General features: G+C 47.1%; 1 long non-coding RNA gene across 1 annotated transcript in view; it reads left to right on the top strand.

Moving 5' to 3' along the window:
* Window positions 1–19917, top strand: part of LOC135372203 (uncharacterized) — a 70753-nt gene that overhangs the window by 49526 nt on the left and 1310 nt on the right. The gene's annotated exons all lie outside the window — the stretch shown is intronic.

Raw genomic sequence — 19917 nt, 5'->3', positions numbered from 1 at the left:
TACTTTATCCTCACTCAGCATCACAATGTAAGAATCAGTGTCCATGTATAGCAGTCGTGTACCAGGGGCTTCAGAGAAGATGGTTATGATAAAAATCAAATATCTTCAGCTTAGACAATTCTAATACTGTGAAGCCCAGGTACAGCGGTTGCTTCATGCGAAGAACAGACTGACTAAATTGGAACAAGATGACGTGAGAGCTCAGAGGGCAGAACTGTTTCAAGTTTGGTTTACGTAGAAGCTTTAACACTTGCTCATCTGTTACTGTGAGGCGACAATTTACGAATTTTCTGACTTGCATACATGTCCTGCCATATACACTATTAATCATTAGCTTTGAGTGCTGTTTCTCAAATGCATTTGTAGCTCGCTTCCGAAGTTCGTGATTGAAGTCGACATAGGATCGCAGAAAGGGCGTTTGATTGAACTTAAGAACCCTGTGAACTTTAGTGAGACGCAACCCCAATTGCAGATACATTTGCAAATTGCGATAGTGAACAAAGTACTCTCTTTATCAAATAATGTTAGCAACAGTTTTGCTTCGGTAGCTTTCTGTGGAAGATTGAACTTCTTCATGAGCGCCTTCTGATAGTCTGACAATAGCTCATAACAAACGGACATTTTTTCAGGGGCAACAGGAAGATCTCTGTGGCGTTCATGAGTTGCTCGGTCATACACTAGGTCGACCTCAAGAAAGCAACCCACAGGGCATCTTCTCGTATCTGAGCTATATCCAAGTTAACAATTTCCTCCTCAGTGAGCCACTCAAATCCTTTGTAAGGCAATGGTTCTCTCATGACTGCTCCATACGGGCCATTTACATCAATGTAGTTAATTTTTTTTTTTTTCTTTTTCGGGATCAAACTGTTCTGTTCCTGGCACATTCGCAGTTGCTTTTTTCAGTAGTGCAAAAGCATATATCCATCCTAAAATTTCGTCATGCAATTTCCGCAACAGCTCCATAAACACTGACACAATTAGGACCACGGAAAAGATGCTTTTGCAACATGTGTGAGTCGGATGCACGTATAACCAAAAGGCAAAAGGAGGAAGGACAGTGATCCTCATACACGTTTGTTTCCTCCAAACAAGGTGACAAAACACTTTCAAAATTATATACGCAGTAGAAAGGGACTTCCGACATGAGATGTTCCCCGGCAAATGCTACCGTCTCTCCCTTCTTACGGCAAATTGACTTAGCAACCTTCTGATGCAAACACATCTTTAAATGATCACTGAGGAAACTTTCTGATGAGAAGCCCATCATACACCTCTTGGAATTAAACCGTCCGCTAGGTTGAAATAATCCGTTAAAATTTGTGATAAGCAGAAAATGAGAGTCGATTAGCAACAGATCCACATGTTTCTCATGCTCGTCCTCAACAACCTTGATGGGGTACATAGATTTCCCTTTCGTAGGCGTACACATAGATACAGATGCTATTATTTTTTTCGAATGCTTCAGCCTCTTTTGGGAAAGCTACCGGGAATGTTTTCGGAAAAACATACTCAGAAATATATGGTCTGTATGAAGATGCCCTACGTCTGCGATAACCAGAAGCAGGATGCAGTGCAGCTATTACAGAGAAGGCAAAACACATATTCTGCTCATCTTCATGCAAACCAAGGTCCACACACAAGAGAGAACGAAACTTATGCTTCAATTCCTGCGGTAACTCAACCTGGGCACATCCAATCAATTGAGGAACCAAACGTCCAATGTTCATGATACAGGCATGAATGCGAAAGAGGAAAAAATCTGAACCTTCTACTTCGAGGTTTTCAAAATTTTGTGCTATTTCAGCAGTCACTTGAGTGATACAAGGTTCTACATCTGCCTCTGACCATACTCTCACTACTTTGGAAGGCACGAAACTAATTTCGATCTGTAAATCATCGTCTGGTGTGTGACGACCAAGTTCGACTTTAAGCAATACAAAATAGCGCAGTGGGAAACCAAAGTGTCGTAAGACATCAGCAATGTACTGTCTGTACTCGTGAAAAAAGGTTGTAACATCATGTCCGCTGACGTCCCTGTCGTGTAAATGTAGCTCGAACCGATCTGTATAGTTTCGCAGTGTGCACAAAGTCTCACAAAAAGGAATGCAGGGGGCTTCAAGATTGTGAACATTTGCCAAGTGAATCTGAAGACCTAATGCTGTTGCATAATACTGCCATTCGTGCTGGGAGCATAAGTGACACGTCACCATATCTCATCACTTTCTCTTCGAATTGGTGAAGATAATATCTGACGAAATGACTTTTTTACCATCTTTGGTAAACCGTTCTTTCTTCTCCATTTTGAGATTTGAAAGCAGTCGCATTTCCTCTAGCTCTTCCTCCGACAATTTTTTGAAGCGTCCGGGTACATACATTTTCACTGGCTTGTCGTTCTCCATGCGGAGCTCCACATACACTGTCTCGCCATACATAGTGTCAATTTTGTGAATGTCCAGCACTTCGAACTTTTCGTTTTTGGGTATGTTGCTCATTTTCTGAATTTCACTGTCACCACATTTTTTCTGTTTATCCAACTTTTTCATGACGGATGACATAGCTTACTTGTGTTATGGAGACTTCGCTGTTATGATGACAATTTGCTTTCTCCTCTTGCTGTATAGAATGAACTGAAAGAGAAGATAGATAGATAGTAAACTTTTACATCTTCCAGAGGAATATGTAACACACACCTCCTCGGTCTGACGTTCTCAATGAAGAACCACTCTCTATGTCCGCTCTTATATAGCGATCGCATGCAGCTCACCAACATGTGTGCAGAGCCTTGAACGTCTACATCCTCGGAACGTTATACGTGACGACATGTTTGAGCGTGTCCTACCTAACTTCATTGGTCTGGTAACTAACCTACCTGCGTGCACAACCTTGAATGTCTACAACCTTGAACGTGTGTACTTCGACTTGGAGCAAGCTTGGAGTGATGCACAGACTTGTCTTTGCTCTTTGTTGTAACCTTCCATTATAGAATGCTCCTGGTCTGATAAATAACATGCCTGTGCGCAACCTTGAATGTCTGTATTTCAGTTTAACCAACCTTATTTCATTTCATTTCATTTCATACATGCTTCATTGGTTTGCAAAAGGTGGCTGAGGTTGGACCTTATAGGTTTACCACTCCAGTCTCAATGACCATATCAGGTGAAAGCCAGAGTGGAAAGACGACACTTGATACTCGTCTAATTAAACATAGAGCTGCTTTCTTCAACAAACCATTTGATCATATATTGTACATATACTTGTACAAACAACCAATCTTCGATAATTTTCCAGAGGTAACCTTCAGTCAGGATATACTTGATACTGTAAGAAATTCTTTAATTATATTTGATGATTGCTTAGCCGACAAACAAAGGCTCAAAGAAATGTGCAATTTTTATGTAGCTGGCTGTCACCATCTCAACTGTTCAGCTATTTTCATAACTCAATATTTATTTATTAATGATGCTCTGTATAGATGCATTCAGTTTAACAGCAGTGCCTTAATTTTATGTCGTTCCACCCGCACTGCCCACCAAATGCAAATACTTTCACGACAACTGTTTGATCGAAAGAAAAGTGAACTACTATCCAGTATATATAAAGATGCTTGCAAGAAACCATATTCATACCTTGTAATTGACCTATCCCAAAACTGTTCAGACCAATTTAGGGTGTGGACTAATATATTTCCAGACGACGAGCGACAAATGGTATATAAAACATGAAACGTGTGAAGAATAATATTCATTTTCTTCAGTTGCTTGCTGATGCAAAGTTGCTGGAGCAACGTTATTTTCTCCTGGCACATGCTACGAGAGAGCAACTAACTGCTATTCGAGCGATTTGTACGAATCTTCGTAAAGGAAACATTAAGGTAGCTCCAAAAGTGAGAAATCATTTGCAACCTTATGCAACACCTATCCGCTTTTTGGCAAAGTGAGACACTACAGGAGTGAAGAAAGTTCGAAAGGTATTGCAACAATCTGGTGGTTTTCTACAGTTCCTTTTGCCACCATTGCTGGGTCTCCTCTCGACTTTAGGTGGAAGGGCGATAGCAAAAGCAATCAGAGTGTAGCCGATGCAGAAATACGAGCTTGTGCCTTACCGGGAAACCCCCATCCCCATATATTGAAGAAAAATGAACCAGACGATATCAAACCGAAAGAGATAATCCAATATCTTCACTCCGTGCTATATCCCACTGTGAGTGAAAGCATACCTGTATTGGGTTCAACAACAGCGATAGAAGAGGAAACACAGACCGAGGAAAAAAGTAATACTGTCATTGATTTCATGAGCAGTGGCTATAAAATCAGATCAGAAAACCTATTACGTCTTCTGGAGCCAACGATCTCAGGGGGGTAGCAAAACATTTCAGATAATTGTCGACGGTGAGCGGCTAGACAGTACTAATATAATTGACCTCGTTTACTATCTCGTGAGGAAAGCAAGAAATGTTCAAAGACCTCCCTATTTTGATCGGATTTTGTCGCTATTGGTCAAGCTAAACTGACCAGCACTTATTGTGCACCCATCTCCCCTTCAAAAACATACAGCAGAGAAAACTCTGCCCACTCCTTCACCTCCTTCCGTAAGTGAAGCTTCCACACCTCGACGTGCGTCACCACCACTGGCACGAGCCGCGAAGCGCGCGCGACAGCTCACATGGACACCGTACTGAACTCCGAAAAGAGAGGCTACTTCAAAGGAGAAAAAATACTGTCACACTTCCCTCCAAGACGTCATAAAAAGGTATTAGCTATGCTTCAGCTGATGACAACGGTTCTGGCTTACAACGAGTGCGGAAGAGTTATCTGTCACTGAAAGGTGGTGCCACACTCATCTATTGTGAAGCTTTTGAAGTTCTAACATCACAACAGGCAACCTCCCTGGATGAGAAGAGACGTTTGAGCTACAATCAATGCTTATCTATCACTCGATGCTCTTAGAGTTTGCAGTAGGAAGAAGTATTAATGGGAGCCTACTATGACCCGCAACATGTCGGCAGGTTTGGTGGAGTGCAGAGACTTGCTCGAGCCATTGGCAAGGACAAAGTCACTAAATTTCTGGAGACGAGTGATATGTACAGTTTGCATAAAGAATACAAGCGACCCACGAAGTTTCGAAAAACCATTGCACTTGAACTTCGCGAACTATTTCAGGCCGACCTAAAAGATTTGCAAGGTCTAAAAAACCAGAACGATGATTTCCGCTATTTGCTCTTTTATATAGATGCTTTCTCTTGGCTTCTTGCCATTGTACCTATTCGTAATAAACGATCTCCCGAGGTTATTCGAGCTTTTAAACTTGTCTTTAAAAGAATTGGTACATCCAAGCTTTTGCACACATATCGTGGAACAGAATTTACAAACAAGGTGGTACAACAGTTTTTGAAAGCAAGGGAGATCCAGCTCATGCACACAAATGCACCAACAAAGGCCTCAATCTGTGAACAATCTCAGCGCACTATTGTGACCACACTGTGACCACATCTTCACATTCCAGGGTCACAAGCGATATGTGAACATTTTACCACAAGTAGTGAAAGCTTACAACAATCGCGTACACAGATCGCTTTCTGCCAGACCAGTGGACGTAAAGAAAGAAAACGAGCACATTTTCCTGTACCCCAGAGACTGTACCCCAGCCCGGCTGGACCACCAAAAAAGCCGCACTACAGTGTTGGAGACATAGTGAGAATTGCAAAATACAGACATCAGCTAATAAAACGTTATTTAGGATCATTTACGTCAGAACTCTTCGTGGTGAAAGCGATCAAGTTAGGGTATCCTAACATGTACCTATTACGTGATCTTAAAAATGAAGACATCATTGGTGGGTTTTATGAGAGTGAAATTGTACGAGTGAGAGAGGTTCCAAAAGTAGAGATCATAAAACGGCGAGTTAGAAATGGGAAGCTTCAGTACTTGGTTCAGTTCACTGACAGTCTGGACAAGAAGTGGATCGCAGAAAATTACCTTGGTTTGTAATGACCAGTCAAGACAAGTCAGCCGCCGGCGACACAACATGGCCTGAGGTTGATCCCCAGCTTGGTGGCGCATGGTCGTCATCATCAGATGCAGATGAAGAGCAGCCTGTGCTAGGTAGAGATGTGTGTGGCAGACGGAGAAGAGGTTACACACACGAATTTCAGATGCAGCCTGTGTGCCGTCTGAAGCACGCCTCCTACAAGGAGATATTGGAATGTGGGTTAACACAAGTAAGCAAAACTTCGCTCGTGGAAGCTTTTAAAATTGTGATGGACATGGTGTTGTTACAAGCGCTGCCAGATCAACCTCCTGACAGGGTTACTTGGAAAACTGCAAAAACAATGTATGCCAGAGTTCACACCGCCTGTACGTTTGCCTCGGAATCACCTTTTGCCTCACGTCACGTGGACGAAACTTTGACATATGCGGACGAGGTTGACGCTATGCATCTTGCTGTCGAGAGTCTATTTTCATGGAACAAGCCGAGTCTGAAGGTTGGCCCTACTTAACAGGCTACATCAGCAAGCTTGACATCTTGACCTCTTCAAACATCGACTGGTGCACAATGAAGCATGAAAAATAATCACCGCTCGTGTATCAGGGAAATAAAAATGTACATTTGTACTAAGCCCTCTCATTTCATTGTGAGTGAACAGATATGGATAGATGTTTGTGTGTTCTCTTCTCCATTGTGTGGCACACGTTTTTGCTTGTTGTAGTGATCATCGAGCTAACGAAGCTTCCATCCCCTTCCCTTCAGCTTCATTAGGGCAATTGCAGCAAAGAAGCTGAACTGGAAAAATACGTTTATGTACATTCGTGCCCTTCTGACTTGCTTGTGGTACGCATTTGGAGTGAAAATGGTAAACCGAAGCGTTCTGGTGTTACCCTAACACGAAATGAAACGTGCCAGCTGCAAAAATGCTTAGAGACAGTCAATCTTACAAGGATCTATTACGATAACAAATGCATCAGATGGATGCTGTTTGTGCTTAGAACGTGAGTTAAAACTTCGCCGCTGCCCAGGCAACATTTACTCTCTTGGCAGGACAATTGGTCAACATCACTCTGGCTATGGAACCTCACCATCTAAAAGGGCTGTAATCTCACTGTCCTTGTATCTAAATTCAAAAAAGTAACTGTTTGCAAACGTTTTCACTTCCTGTCATGGACTAGGAAAGCATTCCTTAAATCACAAAGACCTGCATATCGTCACTGAAAGCAGGAGGCATGAAACTTATTCTCTTTCCTCATATTTGCATTTCCATAAATGACTTGCATGTTCATAGAAAAATCATTATATATATATATGTATATATATATTACAAAAGAGGATGGCAAATTCAAGTACTTACCACAGTCTGCCTTTCCAGTCAAAAACTATCACAGAGAAAAAATCTTCATCTGGAATTCCGAGTGGACTAACTTGAAAAAAAGAAAGAAAAGGTTTTCCCCCTGTTCTCCATTGTGTAGCACACATTTTTGCCTTGTTGTCAAGGAAGATCTCACTCTTCCCTTCAACCTCCTCGGAGTAGTTGCAACAAAAGAAGGAAGATGAACTGGAAAATATGTTTTATGTCAAACCAATATCAAACAATTAAAAAAACACTGTTTCGCTAAGTTGAAATGCATAAGAAACATGCAGTCCAGCAAACTAAGCATTTCCTAAAGTAGGCTTCCCCCAATGCACCTAGGAGTTGGGTGAAGACTTGCAGATCAGCTACATCTCACAAATGAAGGTAGACACACTCGTGTCTTTGTGACCTGCTTGCCATTGACGTGCAGGTGAAGTGTTCTGTTGTTACTCGAACATAAAATGAAAGAGACAAGCTAAAAAAATGTTTAGAAACAGTCGATCTTACAAACCCGATAATGAAATGTTCAGATGTATGCTGTTTCTGTTTAGAAATGTGAGATGGCCGTTCAACCTCGTCGGAGTAGTTACAACAAAGAAGGTGAACTGGAAAATATGTTTTATGAAGAACCAAAGTCAAACGATTAAAAAAAAACCGTTCCGCTGAATTGAAATGCAAAGAAACAAGTAATCCAGCAAGACTGAGTATTTCCTAACGTTGGCTTCCCGCAACGCACGTAGGAGTTAGGTGAAGCCGACTTGCAAATTAGCAATGTTCTCCAAAACGAAGGTATGGACACACTCGTGCTCTTCTGGTGGAGGTGAGGTGTTCTGGCGTTACCCAACCATAAAATGAAAAGAATGCTAAAAGAAATAAAAAAAAATGCTTAGAGACAGTCGATCATACAAGCACGATAAAGAAAATGCTCAGAAGTATGCTGTTTGTGTTTAGGAAGTGAGTTACCAGCTCATCGTCGACCGGGCAACATTTTCTCTCTCTGCGGGACGATATTGGTCCACATCACTCTGGATATGAGGTCTCTCTCTATCGAAAAGGATTTTCATCTCTCGGCCCTTGCATCTAAATAAAAAAATGTTGTATTGTTTGCAATCGTTTATTTTCATTTCATTTACTGCGACGATCTAAGGAGGTGCACTTTAAAATCACAAAGACTTGCATGTCGGTACTGGGAAGGAATGAACCTCTTTTCTTCTCTTTTTTCTTTCATGTACATGCATTCCATAAATGACCGTGTCTAGATATGAAGTCTCTCTCTATCGAAAAGGGTTTACATCTCACTGTCCTTGCATCTAAATTTAAAAAAAACTTGTATTGTTTGCAATCGTTTATTTTCATTTCATTTACTGCGACGATCTAAGGAGGTGCACTTTAAAATCACAAAGGCTTGCATGTCGGCACTGGGAAGGAATGAACCTCTTTTCTTTTTTTCTTTCACGTACATGCAATCCATAAGTGGCCGTGAACTTGCACGCTAACAGTTGGGAAGAACACTTATCACAAGAGAAAAAGAAAAAAAGCGTGTACTCACCTTAGTCTACTTTTCCAGTCAAACACCCGCAAGGAAAAAACATGAGCTGGAATGCCAAGTAAATCCACCTGGAAACAAAATTATTGTTTTCAAGTGGATTCACTTGGCATTCCAGATCAGTCCGGAAAGCGTCGCGGACGAACCGTCTTATGTAGAAGTCGCTTCGTTTGCCTATGAGAGTGCAGCGTCGACCGTCTCGCCCCCAAAGACGTGATGAGGAAAGTGATGTTATCGTTTATCCTTGAGCGGTAATTACGGCTTTACCCGGGCTGGCTCGCTGTGTTCATAAATCACAGCAGTCACCATGGAGGTAGCTGTCATTAGTATACTGCTTTTTTTTCCTGCGGTGCAACACGTACCGCATAGTAATTCTTTTTCCTGTCTTCGAGTTGCGAAGAAGACGCCGGCCAGAGTAAAAAGGCACGACCTTTAGCCAACGAGTCGTGTTATATGCAAATGCTTGCTATTGCAATAACATCGTGAACCTTCGAGCGTTTATTCGACTGGCTCGCTGTGCTCATGCAAATCAGCATCGTCAGGTTAACGTATGCCGCACGCTTTCTTCTCTGATTTAACATGTATTTTTTTTAGTAATCCTTTTCCACATATTCGGTTAGAAAATAAGAAGAGATATCACAGCCTCAGTGGAAACAGCGTGACCTTATATGCAAAGCGTCGCTAACACAACCACATCCTAATGGGATACGGAAAAAGTGATCTTATCATTTCTCGAGAGTTAATCCGTGTCGTACACAAAAACGGATTAATGTGGAGAGGTAGCCTGGTCGACTGCAAGCCCAAGCATGTTTAATGAAATCTCTACAATGAATATCTTGATGTTCCCCCATGATGCATCGGATGTCGAAGCGGTAAGTTTTTTGTCGGTTACACGCCTTAGCACCCTGTCCATAATCACTTCTCAATACCAGGTATGCCATATCCTTCACAACGATGTTGTGGCGGCTGCCGGTGATTTTTTTTTTTCGATCGGTTGTCGAACGTCAGAGCAGTAGACCTTCTTTTTTTTCGGTTACGCTCTTAGTGCTGTGAATTTTAAGTATATACTGTCTCCTCGCACTTCGGAAGGAGTCTATTGGCTCATCAACCATTTCCATTAGGCAGACGATAGAGAGGTGTCCTACTTGTCGACTTTAAAACGTAATAAGACAAAAAAAAAGATATTTGAACAACGTTGTGTCATGTATGAATCAAGCTATCGTTTTATCCTTGCCGGGATCGAGTAAGAATTGTGCAACTATCCGTAAAGAATTAATCTTTGTAATCTTATTATTATCTCTTTTTTTACTGAGATCCTTAGATGGATTAACTGTTATGACACATTTCTGATTTCATAACTAAGCTCATTATTCATTGTTTATGTAGTTTGTTTAACACAACAGGTATATCATTCTGATGGAACTACACAATTAAGATGGCTTTCAGTGAGTGTATCCTACACGCAAGCAAAGGGGTTGGTGCCCCACGTGGTCAGCCGCAACTGGTCAGGTTTAATATCTGCGAGAGGGTGGAGGCAAACTTATTAAGCAGTGTAGGAGCAATGCTACAAATGACCGCACAGGAAACCAGTCGCGGGCAGACAAGAAGATTTACTGAACGAGAACCAAAAGGGGTGAGCGCGAGCGGGTGAGTCACAGGTGATGCTCGTCGTTGTCGTCGGGCCGCTACACCACTTTTCCTCCACTGTACACGAGAGGTGTTGTCCAACGGACCATGCGGGGGGGTTTGAGCCGCGGAGGGCGAGTGGGGGCGATGAGGGAAACCGGCGAAAGGGATATATGATGCGGGTCGCGATAGGCGGGCTTGAGCCCCTCCACAGCCACAGTGTCCTGACGACCGTTCAAGTCCAGGGTGAAGTGGCGGTCCGTGCGGTTGAGGACCTTGTATGGGCCCTGGTAAGGTGGCTGGAGAGGAGTGCGGGTGGCGTCGGTCCGTACGAAGACGTGTGACGAGTAAGCGAGATCCCTAAAGATGAAAGGGCTTGTGGAGCAGGGTAGGCTTGCTGGTGTGGGCTGAATGTGCCGGAAGATCTCCCGGACGTTGTCGCGGGAGGATTGTAGGGGAGGATGGTGGGTTGGGGAGAGGAAGAATTCGCCAGGAAGACGAAGGGCAGTGCCGTAGACTATTTCCGCCGGTGAGCATTGTAAGTCGGTTTTCTCAGCTGTGCGGAGCCCAAGCATGATGGCGTGCAGGTCCTGGGCCCATGCGGTGAGGTCGGGACGGCAACGCAGAGCGGTCTTAATCTTTCGGTGGAGTCGGTCCACGGGACCGTTGCTCGAAGGGTGGTATGCCGTTGTACGAATTCGTTTGCAGCCGAGGAAGCACAGAAGGTCTTTAAAGGTCTTCGACTCGAATTGCCGTCCTCTGTCGGTTGTGATAACAGTGGGGCGGCAAAACGAGCGACCCAGGTTGAGAGGAAGGCGCGGGAGACAGTGTCTGCGGTGATATCGGGTATAGGTTGAGCCTCTGGCCAGCGGGTGTAGCAGTCGATGCATGTGAACAAATACCGGAAACCCCGTGACGGGGGCAATGGTCCGACAATGTCCACATGCACGTGCTCGGAACGACTGCCTGGTCTTGGGCGGTACAATGACATGACGGGTGATCTTCGCTCGCTGACATTGCAGGCATGAGCTGACCCACTGTCGGATGTCGGAGTTAAGTCTTGGCCACAGGAAACGGGCAGTGACGAGTCGCTGGGTGGGGCGAATGCCTGGATGCGACGGGAAATAGATGGCCTTAAAAACGAGGAAACGGAAGGCCTTTGGCACGAACGGGCGGGGGGTGCCAGTAGAAACGTCACAGGAAAGTGGTGTAGCCAAGTTGGGGAGTACGACGCCCTTCCAAGAGAGGGGACCAGGGGAGTAGCGGAGGGACGCGAGCTATCGGTTCACCGACTGAGAGCGCCGCGGAAACATGAATGCGTGACAAAGCGTCTGCGGCAGCGTTGAGGGGTCCGCTAATGTGCCGGAGGTCGGTGGTGAATAGGGCGACGAAGGCGAGCTGACGGATTTCACGTGGACTGAGCGTTGGGTTACTTGAGTGGATGGAATGGGTGAGAGGCCTGTGATCGGTGAGCACGTGAAAGATGCGGCCTTCAAAGAAATACCGGAAATGTCCTATGGCAAGGTAAATAGCCAGCAGCTTGCGGCCGAAGGTGCTGTAGTTGCGCTCCGGTGGCCGCAAGGGCTTCGAAAAGAATGCAAGTGGTGTCCACACGCCATCGATCTCCTGCTGCAACACGGCACCAACAGCGTCTGTGGAAGCGTCCACGACGAGATTTGGCATCCGTTGGTGCATCGGGGAGAGGATGCGTGAGAAGAGCAGTTGCGGCGAGAGAGGACTTGAGATTGTGGAACGCCTCTCGAGCCGATTCTGTCCAAACGAGATTGACTGAGCGATACTGCTTCTGAGGCAATAAGGCGTGAAGACGCTGCATGACGTGCGCGCAATGGGGAATGAAACGACGGGAAAAGGTGATCATGCCGATTAATTCACGTAGCTTCTTCGGCGAGTCTGGTAGCGGAAAATCTTGCAAGGCCTGGACACGATGTGGCAGAATTTGGATACCACTCTTGTTGATGAGGTGGCCTAGAAATTCCAGCTCTTCAACGCCAATCAAGCATTTACTGGGATTGATGATCAGTCCGTATTCTTGCAGGCGAGTGAAAAGCTGGCGAAGGTGCTGGCGATGGCTCTTTAGGGGAAGTGCTCGCAACTAGTATGTCGTCGATGTAAACAAAACAGAAATGTAGTCCTCGGGGGACTTCGTCGACAAACCGTTGAAATGACTGAGCAGCATTGCGAAGACCGATTGGCATCCGTTGGTATTCAAACATGCCGAAGGGAGTTGTTATGGCGGTCTTCGCAACGCTGTCGGGGTGCATGGGGATCTGATGATACGCTTTTACAAGGTCGATCTTTGAAAATAGCGAGCAGCCGTGGAGTGATGATGCGAAATCGTGGATATAAGGTATGGGATAACGATCCGGGATGGTGACGCGATTGAGCGCACGATAGTCCCCACAGGGCCTCCAGTCTCCCGTCTTCTTGGGCACCATGTGGAGAGGAGACGCTCATGAGCTGGACTTCTTCTCGGAGCGAAGCGCAGTCAGAACATGGGTGTAGTAGCGTAGGTGGAGGTGTGGGGCTGTGGGTAGGAGGAATTGGAATATGGTTGACGAAGGAAGGAGTGGCTTCCATGATCCTGTCCGCCAATTCGGACAGTTCTCGGAGCGGGACGGAGGCGGAGGCAGAGAGGATTATCCTTACGGTCTGGGGAAGCCGTTGCAGGAAAAGCTCATTTAAAATCGATTCGTCCAAGGCGAATGATTCGTCGCCGTGAAGCTGGTACATGCGACGTAAAAACTGCGTTGGAGTACGATCTCCCAATTCTTCTGTTGTCAGCAGCTGACGTAAGCGCTGTTGCTGCGACTCAGACAGCCGTTTTATAAGCTGCTCCTTAAGCTTGTCATAAGGGTTCGAAGATGGCGGGCTGATGACGATGTCTCGAACTTCCGCCATTACGGTTGGTGAGAGCGCAGTAAGGACATGGTGGTATTTGGAGTCTTGGCTGGTTATGCGTCGTTTGCCGAACTCGGCCTCCACGAGGACGAACCACAGTGTGGGGTCGTTATGCCAGAAAGTCGGGAGCTTGAGGTCGGCGACATTTACCTAGGGGGCTGGAAATGACGGTGGCTCTGTGGATGGCGGCGGGTGTTGGGCGTGACTGAAGAAGGCGGTCGGTCTGGGGGTGGCATCGTCCGGGTCACCAATTTGTAGGAGCAATGCTACAAATGACCGCACAGGAAACCAGTCGTGGGCAGAAAAGATGATTTACTGAACGAGAACCAAAAGGGGTGAGCGCGAGCGGGTGAGTCGCAGGTGATGCTCGTCGTTGTCGTCGGGCCACTACAGAAGTATAACGACAGCCTCGTGGGCTAGTTCAACCTTCGTGAGATGATGGAGTGCTGCTGTAGTGGGACTGGGGTATGTGGGAAACTATCCCAGCAAGAGATAAAAGAGACGCGTCTGGCCAGCGAGCCCCAAAACAAAAGAATGATTTATTCTGCACGGCCTCGCGCTGAGGCGCGATGCGTGGGCGGCGCCAGCTGATCGGCTTCGTCGTCGGCAGTCACCACAGCTGCCCCCCCCCCTCTCAGTGTGCTGACGGTACGGGAAGATTATCATGTCTTCAGATGAGAGGGCGCATGGGGTACGTAGTCACCCCAGGTGACGTGCTTCACCTGTACGGGCGTAGGAGGCGCTGGAAAGGCTTGTCCGGAGAGGGAGGAAACGGGAGGAGCGTGGTCTATGAATGCAGGCTTTAGCCTGTCGATGGAGACGGATTGATGTTTGCCGTTGACATCGATGACAAAACTCTTGGGGGAACGGCGCAGAACCTTGTAAGGCCCAGAATACGGAGGCTCGAGTGCGCGACGAAGACGATCCGTCCGGAGTAAAACGTGGGACGTTGTACCCAATTCCGACGGGACGAAGGGAGGTGATGATGCTACCGCTCGGGTCGGAGTGAACTGAAGCGTAGCAAAAGCTTGTCTGAGGCGGGCGAGGTAAGCAGGCTGATCCGTGCAGGGGACGGACGAAGGTACAAAGACGTAGGCGGGCAGGCGAAGCGGGGTTCCATATACCAGCTCCGCCGACGAACAGCCAAGATCGACTTTAACTGCCGCGCGGATGCCCAATAGGATGGACGGAGGTGATCCGACCAGCTCGCACGATCACCGTGGGCCATAATGGCTTGTTTGAGGTGACGATGCAAAAGTTCCACCAGGCCGTTGCATGCCGGGTGGTAGGCGGAAGTGCGAATGCGCTCGGTCCAGAGGAGGCGCAGGAAGGCTGCGAAGAGGTGGCTCTCAAACTGCGTTCCCCTGTCCGTGACGACTTCCTCTGGGACACCGAAGCGCGAAATCCAGGTGGACAGGAACGTGTGCGCAACGGTCTCGGCAGTCGAGTCCTTCATGGGAGAGGCTTCGGGCCAACGCGTATATCTGTCGACGCAGGCCAATAGGTAACGGTGGCTCTGTGATGAAGGTAGAGGCCCGACAATGTCAAGATGGACCGTGCTGAACCTGGCGCTGGGAGGCAGAAAGGTGGCGAGAGGAGACACGGTGTGCCTATGGCATTTGCTGAGCTGGCAAGGAATGCAAGTGCGCACTCAACGACGGATGTCCTTGCGCGCTCCTGGCCAAACAAACCGTTGAAGAATCAACGCCGTGGAGGCGCGGACTCCAGGGTGTGCGAGGCCATGGAGGGAGTCAAAAGCAGCCACGATGTTCTTTAACTTCCTGCGTCTAAGCGCAGTCGTGACCACACCCCTCTGGACGCAGGTAGGAGTCCTTTTCGGCATCCCTTGCTTTACGACATCCGCCCAACGTCGTGGAGCGTGGGTGCACATCAGAGCTGGAGACATGTTGGGGTCCGAGGAGGAGGCATGCTGGGTCAAACTACGCAGAGTTGGTGTCCCCCCCCCCCCTTAGGGCTTGCGATCGCTCCTTCTCCTCGCAGAGTAGCAACTCTGGCGTGAACTGCGGAGCCACTGCGCCGCCCCGTTTTCCGCAGAGAGACGGGCGTGCTGCCGTAGAAGTTGTGAAAGGGAGTGATGCTCTTTCCGGTGGCCTCCTGAAGCGTGGGAGAAGCAGCGCCCGGCGTCACGGGCGTAGTCTTTCTTACTGAAGGCTTGATTTTTGGCGTCGACCCTGGTTTCTTTCCCGAACTGTCAAGGCTCTTCTTGGCGGCCTTTGCTCCCTGTGAGGACCTTGGTGCTCTGCTACTGCCAAGGTTCTTCCTTGTTGCCTTTGTTCCTGAAGAATGGCCAGGGCCAGCAAGCATGGGCGATCAGCATGGGCAAGCAAGGGAGTCGAACCTCATCCAGAACTCTTGCCAATGCTTCGGACCTCCACTATACTTCAGAAGTTCAATCCTGGGTAATTGCGGTCGTCGGAGGCCGGTACCGCTTGTTGCATTTTGTGGAGACGATGCGTTCCCAGGAGAGGTAAGGAGCGTTGAACGTTCTACAACAGAAGTCAGCGGATGGGCAATAGACTGGGAACTTGCTGTTTGGACAGCTGAAGGATCAGGCAAGGAAGGTCGAGATATCACCCTCCTCAACAGGCAGGTCAGAGATGCTGTCCTGTCTTGATAGTCGAGAACCTTATCGAATTCGGCGTCGGCTTGCTCCAGGGTAAATAGGGGCTCTAATTTGACGTCCACATCGTCGAGACTTCCCGAAAATTTAGCGATGCGCTCCAAAAGCACGCTGTCCTTACTAACGTTCTCAGGGGAATATTCGAAGGAGTCGACAAGTTGATGAGCTTCATTCAGCACTGTCGTCACTCTCTGACGAAGTGACTTTCGCTTCTGCAGCAGTAAAGATTTTCCGGCTGAGTCCTGTGCTTCCGCAAGGCCGAGAGCCAAAAAAATCATCAATCGTTGATCCCGGGTTCCGGCCCCAGAAAAGGGGTTGGTGCCCCACGTGGTCAGCCGCAACTGGTCAGGTTTAATATCTGCAAGAGGGTGGAGGCAAACTTATTAAGAAGTATAACGACAGCTTCGTGGGCTGGTTCAACCTTCGTGAGATGATGGAGTGCGGCTGTAGTGGGACTGGGGAATGTGGGAAACTATCCCAGCTAGAGATAAAAGAGACGCGTCCGGCCAGCGAGCCCAAAAACGAAAGAATGATTTATTCAGCACGTCCTCGCGCTGAGGCGCGATGCGTGGGCGGCGCCAGCTGACCGGCTTCGTCGTCGGCAGTCACCACAGGTAGTTCAGTCATAATTAAAATACGATCTTGCAAATTATAATAAGAAGCGCGTGTTGCGCGTGCGAGGGACTTGCCGGGGGCTGGCGTACGATATGTGGGCTGGTGCCCACGTGGTTAATTCCTCAGATGATACAGTGAGGTCGGTATCACTGGGCTGGCGTCTGACGTGGCTTACTCCTAATTAAACACAGTAGGGCGTGCACCTAATTATAATATTAAGAAACGCATGTTGCAGGGACGGCTTACCAGATCGGGGCTGGTGCCCACGTGGTTTAGCCCTAATTAACATTCGCAAGAGCGGGATGGGGCGTGGACGGGGACGGTCTTGTTTGTTGACGCTAAATACGCTAGCTAGCGTATCTAGCAATTGTTTTGCTAGATAGGCACTGCTAGATACACTAGTTTTCATGACTACTTACTAGCCACCGAATTAGACAGCATACCATATTTGAATTGCGATATGTTATTGCAGTCGTTCAATTGACCGTCCTAGCTTCGAACGTTTCCCTGACCGTCGTTGCTGCTCTATAGAGCACATCGAGAATAATGATGTATGAAGTAATTCCCTATGAAAGGATGCTACCAGCTTTTGTCATTACGAGAGCGAAGTTTTCTCCGGGATACGATAGCCGGTGGTTGAATATTTCTTCACTGTATCAGCCTTGTCGCATTACTCTCAAACCCCTAGTCTCAGTACGCTCCCTAGCCTCGTTCCCAGCATCGAAACAACAGGGGTGGACTGCCAAAATATATCTTCCTGTTGGGATGAATGCTCGTGGCCACCGAACGACTGACGATACCGTGACGTTCCGTACAACTAATCATCCGGTATACATCTGGGTAGCGTATCCACGTTCGAAAGATTGAAAGAAAAGATTGCTTGCTTCCGCGTTCACGTGAGGAGTGCTGGCCGATGCAGTATCTGGTCTCCACCGGGTGCTGAGCGGGAGAAAATAAACCAGTACGAAACCAATACAAACGGAAACGAAAATGAACGGAAATGAAAACACACACGAGAAAATGAACGATCTCTGCATACTGCAGTCCACACGTGCACAGTTCCTGTGACTACCACGGGATGGCATCACTAATGGCGGCGCCCATTCCTGGAATCACGTTTTTCAATTCAAAGAACCAAAGTGGTGATCTCCGGGCGTAAAGAATGTATCGAGAGGTGTATTTCGCACCCGAGTGTGCAAAGTTAATGTATTGTTATTTTTATGCTGTATTGGGTGGTGGATGTATTTGTTCTATGCGCATTTGACTTGAAATTAGTTTATTTGTATCTTAACTGTATTGAAGTCGTGCAGTTGCAATAGTGTTGTGCAGATGAGTCTTTTAATTACTTCTGTCTTGAGATAGGGATGCCTCGAGAGAGTGGGTGATAAGCTATCACCGCACAGGTATCACCCGTACCATCCGTACACGTGGGACTCGTGTTAGCAATGGGGGCCGCTGCAACACTAACTAACGGGCTCTTAAAGCAAGACGAGAGGCTCTCTCGGGAGTTGTGTTTTCAACTGTTGTACGGGCTGGAGGCCACGCCTTCTTCTGTTGGTAATAAACCTTTTTTGTTCCTTGTTCATTTGACTGTGCTGCGTTTTCCTTGGTCGCTGACCGGACGAGCCGACGCCCCGAGAGTGGGAAAGAGTGGGAACCTTGGTTTCCACAATTGGCGCCCATCGTGGGGCCCGAACCCACGACTCCGAGATTAAGAGTCTTGTGCTCTACCTCAATTTTAGATGCACCATATATTTATTCTTATGTATTTCAGTTTTGCTTTTGAATTTCTATGTTATCTATATAGCTGGTACATCTATTGATTGCGCTACGACTTACTTTTATGAATGTGAATCTATGCAACCTGTGTCTTCTAATTAATTGACCTGTCAGGATGCTCTAACTATAAGGGTGGCACAGACACACGCCAGCTGGTAGACAATATCCATGGAGAGCACAGCCTGAGCTCGGGCAGCACACAAACAATGACAACAAACTCTGAGACAATGTAAACTGAGCGCACTAAGCTGAAATAAAATAAATATATATAAATGAATTTCAGGATAAAGTCTCACAAGATTCACAAGTCTCACAAATTAAACATTTCAAGAACACTCGTCGAATATGAAGCGACAACTTTAGTATGTGGGACAAAACGTCCAAAAATGCTAGCCACTTTATGCACAGTTATCAACATTTCTCGAGGCGAAAATCCACATTGCCTGAAGTACGCGTCCGAGGTGAATTCCATTAGCCATGTGGCTGCTGTTCTCGATGGGTTTTCATAGGTGTCTGTCGTATTCCTGTTAACATCACCGAGGGCCAAACGCCGCCTGGATTTGGCACAGCTCAATTCAGATTCCTCCCGTTTGTATGAGCAGCTACCTCCTTAAGCACAGCTATTTGTTCTGGCGAGGAGTTTAGTGACTGATGGAGGAGCTCCAGACACATTTGGCAGGCCACGTTTCTTTGTAGCAACCTGATTTCTCGACACAACTAAAGACATTGTGGGGAGGCTCGGCTGAGAAGGGCCACTCCAGTTGGAACACCATTCTGGTCTTTCCTCAGATACTGGTTTCTTAGCTTGGCAGTTGACACAGTCATGTTTTTTAACCCGTGGAATGATCTTTTTTCCGGCTGGAACTTGGAGGCAGGGTATCCCGGGAATCCTTGAATGGCGGACGCTTATTTTTTGCGTTAATCGCCCTGCGGAGGCTTTTCTCCTCCTTCCATTTTTTCAACAGTTCGCGCTTTGACATCTTTGGAGCGCCGTTTTCGACGGAGGGTTCCATCTCACGTACTTGACTGAGCTCACAGAGGTTACGCTTCTCGTTTAAAAGCTTGCTTCTGCTTTCTCTGCGCATGTCAGCAGTTCTTAGTGCCATCCGTTCACGAAACATATTTCCGCCCCGAAAATTGCCCGCTTGCTTTTTGTATAATAATCGGGTTGACATTTTTCTCTGCGCCGTTATCACAACGTCTGCGGTGGGATCATCGCAGGGCTGAACTGGCGTTCGCTACACGGACAACAGTAAACATATCTACAGGCTTCACCCCGGCGTTCATGAACTTGGGGCGAGGGGCACCCTTTCCAGTAGAGAATGCTCTGCGCCTCCGGGATCGCAGTACTCGGCCTCCTTATTCAGGTTTGCTGAGGACCTTCGGAGTCGACTGGACGATGCAGCTCGGACGGCTCGGGAGAACCTGGACGTCGCACGGTTGGACCAG

This window comes from Ornithodoros turicata, chromosome 1 (genome assembly GCF_037126465.1).
Source record: "Ornithodoros turicata isolate Travis chromosome 1, ASM3712646v1, whole genome shotgun sequence".
Lineage (NCBI taxonomy): Eukaryota > Metazoa > Arthropoda > Arachnida > Ixodida > Argasidae > Ornithodoros > Ornithodoros turicata.
This window is presented reverse-complemented; position numbering and strand designations above follow the sequence as displayed.